Source organism: Chlorocebus sabaeus, chromosome 7 (genome assembly GCF_047675955.1).
Source record: "Chlorocebus sabaeus isolate Y175 chromosome 7, mChlSab1.0.hap1, whole genome shotgun sequence".
In the NCBI taxonomy this organism is placed as follows: Eukaryota; Metazoa; Chordata; class Mammalia; order Primates; family Cercopithecidae; genus Chlorocebus; species Chlorocebus sabaeus.
The window spans coordinates 126149715-126158448 of NC_132910.1; the positions used below are offsets into that span (position 1 = coordinate 126149715).

Consider the following 8734-nt stretch of genomic DNA (forward strand, 5'->3'; position numbering starts at 1 on the left):
ACATCAGTGACCTACATTTTTCCCAACTGTCACTTGTTTTATATAAAGTTTACAAATTTTAAAATCATGTATGTGGATTTTCCTTTGTGGTTTATTTATCTATAGTTATAATTTCCTTTCTCATTTAGTCGTGAGATAAATATTCACTTTATTTTCTTACAGTTTGAGTTTTTTTTTTTTTTAAATATTTAAGTCATTAATCTGTGTTAATAAAAACAGTAATGAGAACAAATTCAGGGTCAGATAAAAACAGAAGGATCGAACGGCAAGTGCATGGGGCCAAGAACAGCTCCTCTGAAAAATGGCAGAAGTAGTTTTCCATGCCTCAAACAGGAAACGAAGAATGTGTGAGACTTAAAGAGTCTCCATTGCCGATTCCTTCTGGTCAGGACCATGATCCTCAGAAAGAATTCAAGATATTCTATGCTGAAATGATTAACAACAATGCGATTGTGAGGAATGCAGAGGACACTGAGCAGCTCTATGGGGAAGGTTCTTTTGGAAAAGGTATTCTTTCAAGAAGCCGTCCAAACGTCACAATTTCAGATCCTAAACTGGTTGCTAAATGGAAAGATATGAAGACAAACATGCCTATCATCACATCAGGGAAGTATCAGCGTAGTGTTGAGTGGGTGGCAGAGCTGATGCGTAGACAGGGGCAGGGTGAGAGAGTACAGTAAGCAGAATCCTCAAGGATTACATGAAACCGCTGGAGCGTCCCTCTGGGAAAAGGAATGAACAGGCTTAAATGCATGATGGGCTTAACTCTGGAATGGTTCCCAACATGGAAGGCACAGCGGTAGGAGAGAGACCTTCTGTGATAACCGGGGACTCCGGAAAGTCAGGTGTTATGGGTGATCCCGGTGAGTCATAGGTTGCCTGCAGGAGGGCTCTGGGCGCGACCCACCAACAGACGGCTTTGAGGAAAGCGTGGGAGAGGACGCTTCACCTCTGCCCCAAGTATGTTCCTGCAGACACGATGCTCTCGTCCTCCCGTGTGGCCCTTACCGTGAGGACAGCAGCCAGCATTTTGGTCTCCTGCATGCTGGGGACGGAGGGCCTGACCACGAATACATGCTGGTGCGGGAAGCCGAGTGTGCGTGAGCGAGAGGAAGGATGCCCCAAATGAGGAACTGGTGCAAAGAAAGAGACGAATCTGCAGAAGAAATCCATCTAGGATCTTTGAGTATTTGCGACTCAGCCCAGAGGAGGCCTTCTTCCAGGTCTATGCTCTGGAATGTTTAAGTATTTGCTATGACAAGGAGCCTTTAACGATAGTGAAGCTCTGGAAAGCTTTCACTGTAGTTCAGCCCACGTTCAGGACCACCTACATGGCCTACCATTACTTCCTAAGCAAGAGCTGGTGCCCAAAGTGGTGCTCAAGTACGGGACAGATTTACTGCTATGTTGGTAAGGCCCTCCGCTTACCATGCAAGTTGATGAGCATTTTGAAGGCTCTCTCTGCAGGCCTTTCAGTTAGATGTCCCTGACTGCCTTGAGCAGAGTTTCCATTAATGTCTCCAAGGAACTCATACTGTACTCTTTCATTAAATCCTCTACCATGATTGACAAGGAAATGGAGTCACCAGAGTATATGAAAAGAATTAAAGTTCACGAGAGAGGAGTGACCAAGACGAACTTGAACAATTCCACCTCAAATTTCTAATTTCACCAACAACTATTTATTGAGGGCTAGGTAGAAAGTTCTTTTTTTTACTGTACTCCCCCATTAATTTATAAGTTTTAAAGGGCCTCGTGCTCCCAGCACTAGACAGCGATCAGTGTTTTTAAAGATCAATTACACAGGGGAGGAGAAAGAGTCCTGTGCTGGGCCTGCAGATTCTGCCCTTGCATTGGCCTCTTCCAATCCCGAGCCTCTGCCTCTGGCCTTAGTCTGTGCCCTCCTCCAGTCACTGGGGAGGTTGGGCTGATGAGTAGATGAATCCTGAGAGGACTCTTCCAACAGCAGGGACATTTTTTCTCTGATTTTACCTGAAGATTATAGTAGTTTACATTTATACAGTACAGTTTATGAAGCACTTTCATGCACAAGCATCTCTCGTTACTTACATCTAAGCTGTTCCCAAAAGAGTGTTAGCAGATTTAGCAATTACAAGATCTATGTTCCATTATTTTAAGTTGAAAAAATTGTTATATGTCTCAGCTTATCCAAGAACTTTGACCAATAGCTCAAAACATTTAAAAATCTCTTTAATATCTACCGAGGATTTCTGTATCACAAAGTCTTTAAAACATCAGTTACCTAATTATTTAATTCTCAAATGAACTCATTCGTAGGCATGTTTATGTACAGAACACAACAATATTGTACAATATTAGATAAACATATCTTCACTGAACTTGTTATAACAATGAGTGGTGAAATAATGTTTAGAGACATAATGAAAGCAGTTAACATTTAGCAAAATATTAAAAAGTCTTTGTTTAATTGGTGAAAAAAAAAAAAAACAGGATTATCTACAATTTTACCACTTTCTGAAGAAATATAAATTTTCAAGTTGGCTCATGAAGGATTAGAAAATGTGAAAAGCCAAAGATTAAGGGGATCCCCTTTTAGCTTTCAATCAATAAATTCTTCAAATATTATTAAATTAATGGTTTGTGAAGAATATATAGCATGTTAGGCATCAGTGGATGTATAAACTGCTACAAACTTTCAGAACAGCAAATTGGCAATATAAATCATGAACCATAAAATCTTCCACGCCGATAATTCTATTTCTAGGAAGCTATACTACTAAATAATCTCAAATTTAAATGATGACTTATGAACCAAAATATTAATTGTCCCATTAATAATAATACTGAAGAGTTGGATGAAATTTAAATGTTCAACACTGGGAAGATGACTCAGTAAATTGCAGTATATATGAGGGAGGAAATATGAGATAGATTTCAAAATTGATTTTACCAAAAATGTTAATGCCATACATATGCTCAAGATTTATTGAAAAATCTATGATATAAAATTATATGTATAGTATAATCCTTTTAAATAGAAAGTATAACATTTATAATTTTTAGTTAATACACAAATATACTTAATGCACAAACATACTTACATAGAAAAATTAATATAAGAAAATGCACTAAAATGAGAGTAGTAATTTCCTCTCAAAGGAAAAATTGATGTATAAGTTTTTTACCTTCTTTCACTTTTCTTTCTCTTCCATGATAATACCCATCAAGTTATTTCATTCTTCATTACAGTAGCTAACTCTGAGTCCTAACTAACATAGTGATTTTGAGACTGACTTTCTCTTTAATAAAATGGAAAATGATCCTTTAACAACAATTTATAAAAGTGTTAAATGATCTTGGAGGGTCCCTCTAGCTTTACCAAAAGAATTTTTTTCCCATAAAAAGTGAAAAGTCTCAATCCTGAATGGCACCCTGTTATAATTTAGAAAGTGCTGTGCTGGGTTAATTTACTATCTCACAGCCCAGAAATGATCTCATTGACAGAGATGCCAAGGCACCATTCTGTTCCTTGATCATCCCCCATATGATTTCCCCAACATATTAGCCATATTTTCCAAAGATCCTACCTTAATTTACTAACTCATTATGGACTTAGAGGAACGTAAAATGTGGATTCAATTGTTTCCCTGAACATTTAAGAAATGCAACAACAGCATTTCTTACAAATTTTTTTTGTTCTATCAACAATGTTACTTTGTCATAAATTAATGAGTTTGGTGCTTCTCTTTCAATTGTGTGTGAGAGAGAGAGCGATTCGTAATGATATTCACACTATAAATTGTAATACACAGCTACCCTTTTTGTAACTGTAAAGTCTGAGTCATTTTAGTGATGGTGAAGACGGATATGACAGGTTTGTGGGAAAGGGTGAGCCAACAGCCCATCTGAACACCAACTGTTGAGTGCCCATTCCCCCAGAAGTCACTGGATTTCTGGGAAGCAGCTTCCTAGACTTTAGTGTCCTCAATTAAAGAGTAGACAGTTACGGCTTTTCTCTCTGTCTATTGAGGGTAGAGTACAAAAATAATTTCACTCGAAAGCCTTACTTAATGGCAGTGACATAAAGTGAGAGAGTTTTTAACATGCTCTCTCCTCAAATCACCTACAGTTCCAGATTCCCATTGTTAGGGGATTTGGGGGTATTGCTTTTCTGGCTGTAAATCTGTGGCTGGTGGTACTTTTGCCCAAGTTTTTCTTGGGCCCACTGGACTTGTTCCACCCACTTGGCATGGCAGGCTGCACTTGGCTCATGCGACCAGCCTGGATCCCACACCTTCAAGGAGAGTGTGAGTCAGGTGTGGAGGAGTGAGGGGTGTGTGAGCAAGTATGGGATCCTGCCACTACACAGTCAGATACACCAGCTGCTGCTGCAGCATGGGCATCTCCAGGTGCCGGCTCTCTCTGTGAGGCTGTGGCTGAACCAGGTGCACTGCAAGCAGCTTCCCCAGCTGGTACTGGGGAACATGGTGGTGCCTGGAAGTTTAGAGATGCTAGGAACTGCAGGGCCCCAAAGAGGGAATCTTTACTCTGGCTTGGGGAGCTCCCAGGTCTGGGGTCCTCAAAGGGCTGCAGCTGTTCTCTCCTTCTCTTCACTGGCAATGTGGCAAGCAAGAAGTATGTTTTAGCCCTGTTTTGGTTACAGCTCGTTTAGCCTATCCATTAAGCGGGTTCCACATTATTGTCCTGCAACCAGGAAGAATGAGATATGCAGACAAGTGGAGGGTGAGCAAGATGAAGGGGAGATTTATTGAGTGATAGAACAGCTCAGAGGAGACCCACAGGGGGCAGCTCCTTTCCACAGCCAGTGTGTCCAGCTGAGAGGGTAGCTCCTCCACAGCTGGTTGTCCTGTCATCTGTTCTGCCCTGGCTGAGCCTGAGGTTTTTATGGGCCTCAGAGGGGAGAAAGTGTATGCCAGTTGGTCCATGGGTGACCATGGGTGGGACTGGAAAGGGCACTGCAAGTTCCCACTCCATTCTGTAATACTGGCAGCCCCGCCCCCACCCTTCAGGCCCTCCCTGGTCTGAAGGTGGGCCCTCACCACGACCCACTGCCTTCCACCCAGGAGCCTGTCTGCCTCTTGCAACTGTTCATAGCACCCAGGCTGCTCGCACCAAGAGGTACCTGCAAGCCAGTGCTGAGCCACCCTCAGCCCCCAAGCCTCGGCTTCCCTCCCCTCCCCCAACCCCACCACTCGTCAGCACCCAAAGTCTGGAGAGGGCCATGGCAGCAGTGGGTTGGGGTGTCAGTGCTGCCCAAAGGATGCACACACCCCGCTGAGCTGTGACAGCTCCCCGGCTTGCCCCAAGATCAGAGTGGGCGCCAGGAATGGGGAGAGGCCAGGGAGTGGGAGCAGATACTCCTGAGCCTGTGGGGGAATGGGAGACCTGCCCAGGCCCCCAAGGGTGCAGACTGCAGAGATGCCAGGTCCTGTACCTTGGAGGGCAGGGCTCCTGCCAGCTCCGTGGAGCCTGTAGGCAGCCCCAGCAGTGCCTCCTCGCAGCCTGGGGTGTGTGCTCAAGGTCCACACTGGGCCTTTCTCTGCATACCCCTCTGTGCCTGACCTCACTGCTCCCCAACTGGCAGTGGCTCGGCCCAGCCCCACTGAGGCAGCCCCCCAGGGCAACCGGCTCTGGGAGTGCTCCACTTGTCTCTGACTCCCGCCGGTTCTGTGGAGTGTGGCACCATCCTGGGCCCAGTTCTGCCTCCTCCCTGTGCCAGCCCCACAGCAGTGTCAGGTGAGAGGGGTGACACGGGCCAGGATCCAGAGTGGCAGAGGCTCTGGGTCTGGGGTAGCAGTGTGAGGGTGGGGGCGGTGCAGCCAGCTGCCTTGGGGGTGCAGGGCACAGTGTTCCCACTGCCACTACTGCTGCTCCTGTAACCACTCCCTCTGCCACTGCTCACACCTCCCCACTGCAGCCATTGGTGGCAGCGGCCACTCTAGATGGCCCGTCACTGCCATCACCTTCTTGCTTCCATGTCTCCCACATCTAAACCTGAGACACCTCTGCAGCCCCCAGCCCCTGAGATAAGTTTTGCAGTTCTCTGGGGTTTTATGTTCCTCATATTCATCCCATTTACTAAACTTCCTTCTTCAAGTGCTTTTCCCTAGTTGCTGGTCCCCTCCCTACATGAAGCTATTCTTGATTATCATGATAGTTATAGGTTTTGTTTATCTTTTTAATAAATACTTATTCTCTGTCATTTCTAAGGATTTAAGTTCTAAGAAGTGATGATACTTTAATAAAAATAATTAAAATCATCTTCCAAATGTACCTTAGATCATTTTATTCAGTTTTAAAATCCCTTAATTCTAGAAAATATTGTTATACTTACAAACCTTGGGGAAATTTTTTTGGAAAATACATTTAGTTCTAAAGGTCATTTTAATAAGGAAGATGGTTCTCCAATCTTCTTTTTATATTTTCTGTATGTGTTTTATAAAAGTCAGATATGCTTATTGACACATATTTCAAAATTCTGGTTTTGTTGTTAAATCAGTTATACAATTTGTAAAGTGCTTACTAATGTTTACTTCATCGTCATGGGTTTCCAGTAATTGAATTGTGTAGTATTTAATTTCTTGTAGGCTTTACATTTTTTCTTTTACTTTTTAATATTTCCCATTACATTGGCTAAGATTTCCAGGAAGAAAATTATAAATTGATTATACTTGTAGTTTTTGTATCTAATTGAGTTGAGCTAAATTTCAAAATTGCTATTTGTTTTCTATCAATTTATTCTTACACTTTAAACAAGTCTTGATTGATAACTACTTTGCTCAATTATTAAGGCAAAAAAATGTGAAAAGCTCTGAGACTTTTATATCATTGTTACAGAATACATGAATTATTATTATATGATTTATGTAATTTATTTTTAATGAAAAATTTTCTCTCTGATATTAATATTTTCCTTTTTCTGACATTAGCGTAGAAATTTTAACCTCTGTAGGTTGTTTTGTTTACATTCTTGTTAAACTTTTACCAGTCCTTTTTTCATTTTTCAGATTTTCACAATGAGTAACAGGGATATACCCATTCTATTTTGAAATAATGTATTTATTTTATTTTACATTTTGCTTGCCAAACCTCAAAGTTTTTACTTTTCTTTGCTTTTTTTTTTTTAGATAGAGTTTCACTCTTGTTGCCTAGGTTGGAGTGCAATCGCACAATCTCGGCTCACCACAACCTCCACTTCCTGGGTTCAAGCAATTCTTCTGCCTCAGTCTCCCGAGTAGCTGGGATTACAGCCATGTACCACCACGCCCAGCTAATTTTGTATTTTCAGTAGAGACAGGGTTTGTCCATGTTGGTCAGGCTGGTCTCAAACTCCCGACCTCAGGTGGTCCACCCACCTCGGCCTCTCAAAGTGCTGGGATTACAAGGGTGAGCCACTACACCGGGCCGAGTTTTTACTTTTCTACTGGTGATTTTGACATTTAGATTTGCTTTAATAACTGATATATATCTTAATTCAGTTATGTAATTTATGCACTTTTATGTATCATGCTGTTTCTTTAATTTTGCTATGTGGCCTACTTTCCTGTTATGTTTTTCTTTCTGTTACTTAAAATGTATGGACTCTTTTCTTTAAGATATTTTTATACCCATGTGTGTTTAAATTGTGGTATAACTCGTCTTTATTTGACTATCAATGCCAAGCCTGGAATAGTATCTATTGATTCCCCTGATGTGAGATGAAATTAGCACATTCATTTCCTGCTATCATTGAACCACCAGATTTTCGTGTGGCTACATTTAAAATAAATGAGAAATAAAAGGAATAAAAATACTAATTCAAATATAATTTGAAAAAATTTCTTGATGAGGTTGAGGAGAATGGTCAAATGCATGGCATACAAAATCATTTCTGTAAATGTCTCACCTGCATATTTTTCCTCTCACAATTATTTTTTTGAAATGGAGTCTTGCTCTGTTGCCCAGGCTGGAGTTCAGTGGCATAATGTCAGCTCACTGCAACCTCTGCCTCCAGGGTTCAAGCAATTCTCCCACTTCAGCCTCCTAAGTAGCTGAGACTACAGGTGTGTGCCACCAGGCCCGGCTCATTTTCGTATTTTTAGTAGAGATGGGGTTTCACCATGTTGGCCAGGCAGATCTTGAACTCTTGATCTCAGGTGATCCGTCTGCTTCAGCCTCCCAAAGTGCTGGGATTACAGGCATGAGGCACCGTGCCCGGCCTCCTCTCATAATTATATTCGCTATGCCAGTTGTGACTTTTCTATGTTGTTCTCTCTCCCGGATAAAGTAGTTCTTCTTTTTCCTTTATCATTCTCTCTACTCTCTTTCCCTCTTTTCTCTCTCTGCTTTTCCTTTCCCCAGCTTTTTCCCAGTCAGGCCTGTTCCTCTTTTCCTCCTCAACAACTGGATCAGCCCCTTCCAGTTATTTAATTGAGACATTTTTCCTCTCTCACCTTCCTAAGTCTCCACTCACCACCACATTCAGCAAATCAAATATTTCAGGGAATCAACTCTCTTCAGAAGAATGGGTATAAATACTAAAATTTTTTACCTGTAACATTCTTGCATAGTGAGAAATCATCCATGAAAAAGAGAAACGATATCTAATCTGTGTCCTCTCTAACCATCTTGAAGTTCATAACTCAAGCCTCTTGATTTTTCTTCCCTCACAGAGTTAGTCTTGGCTCAATTTTAAAACCTCTAAGATGTTTTGTTCAGCTATTCTTAATCGTCTTCACTAAAACCTAGGAAC

At 41.8% G+C, this 8734-nt stretch overlaps 1 pseudogene; it reads left to right on the forward strand.

Annotated features, from left to right (window-relative positions):
- The first annotated feature begins 301 nt into the window (after positions 1–301).
- LOC103236556 (tRNA-splicing endonuclease subunit Sen2-like) lies at positions 302–8142 on the forward strand (annotated as a pseudogene).
- Positions 8143–8734: the final 592 nt, after the last annotated feature.